Source organism: Triticum dicoccoides, chromosome 2B (genome assembly GCF_002162155.2).
Source record: "Triticum dicoccoides isolate Atlit2015 ecotype Zavitan chromosome 2B, WEW_v2.0, whole genome shotgun sequence".
Taxonomy (NCBI): Eukaryota; Viridiplantae; Streptophyta; class Magnoliopsida; order Poales; family Poaceae; genus Triticum; species Triticum dicoccoides.
Genome location: NC_041383.1, coordinates 511,707,483 through 511,709,079, shown reverse-complemented (window position 1 = coordinate 511,709,079; position 1,597 = coordinate 511,707,483).

Sequence of the window (1,597 nt, the reverse complement as noted above, 5' to 3'; positions counted from 1 at the left end):
CCATATGCGGAGTATTTGAACCCGAGTTCACATGCTCCCTGAGAAACAGTAAAATCTGAAGAAAAAATAGTAAAAAAACAATAAATTCTTAATTTTTTTATAAACATTGATGAATGTTTTTTTTATGAAATCACATTCGTGTAGGTATAGGAAAAAAACGGATGCTCCAAAAACACTATTGTTAAAAGCATTTTGTAGCGTCTTTTTTTTCTAGACCCACACGAATGTCAGTTCATAATGAAAATTTGCAAGCAGTTAAAACATTCATCAATGTTTATCACAAAAGAAGTTCAATTTTTTTTGAATTTGTCTACTACTTTTTCAGATGTTATTGTTCATCAGGGAGCATGTGAGCTCGGGATCAAAAGAGCATTTCGCTATTTGCGGCCTCTTATCTGATCAAGTCTTCACCCGGCCGACGTGAAGCGTCCGCCTAGACAAAATCTAAATGATACTCCTATGACGCAATTAACTCAAAACAAATTGGTTCACAAAACTGTGACGATCCGGTTACGTGCCGTTGTCTAAAAGTGAACTGCGAGTTCTCCTTCCGCGTGTACTTCCTATAGGACAAAAATATTGGCATGCTAGTACCTGATCGAGCAGCGCTGATGCGTTGAATTTGATCTATTGTACTCCCTCCGGTCCTTTTTACTCTGCATATTAGGTTTATCTGAAGTCAATCTCATCCAACTTTGACCAAGTGTCACATCCTTAGCTTCTGGCATTGCTCTAGGTTAGCTTCATGTGTGCATCATGTCTATATTTTTGAAACTTGAATTGAGGAATATTGGAAGGCTCAAAACCCTAAATAAAAGAGGGGCAAAAACCCTAGAAATCTCATTCATTGCTCCAAAAGGCTCTTCTTAAATGTTTGATAAATTTTGGTAAGGGTTCTGGTCCCAACCAAAATATTGAACATTTTTAAGGATTTATTTTTGGGATTGTGAATTTAAATCATTAGCTATTTGAATTTGAATTATATTCATATAATTAGAATATAATTTAAATACCCCTGAAATATTTTATGAGCTTTTGGAAAAGTCCATCTAGCCAAATAAAAATATTCAGAGGAGTTTTTGGCATTATTTGAATTGGTTTAAATTCAAACAATGGCAAAAGATATTAAATAAAAGAAACAGAACACAAAAAATAAATAAAAGGAGTAAAGCCTACCTGGCCTCACCCGTGCAGCCCACCAGCCGGCCCAGCTCCCCCACCTGGCCGGCCCAGCCCACCTCCTCCCCCCCCCCTTGTCCTCTTCTTCCTCTGCCAGTAGGCAGAGGCGAGGCGTGGCGCGCGCCCGAAGAGCTCCGGCCACCTCCTGCTTCGCCGTGGCAGCCTCCCCGACTCCCTCGCGACGCCACGGAGACGCCTCGACCCCCTCGACCGCCTCTCTCTCTCTGGACCCCCTCCTCCTCCTCTGCTCTCCCTCCCTCTCGTCACCGAACGCACCTGAGAGCGCCGCTCGCCGTAGCCATGACCACGGCCACCCCCTCTCCTCTCCGACGTGCTCCCGAGCTCCTGCACCTCGTCGCCAACCCCCTCACCGAGCCACGTGACCGGAAGAGCCCCGAAGCGCCGCCCCGACGCTTTT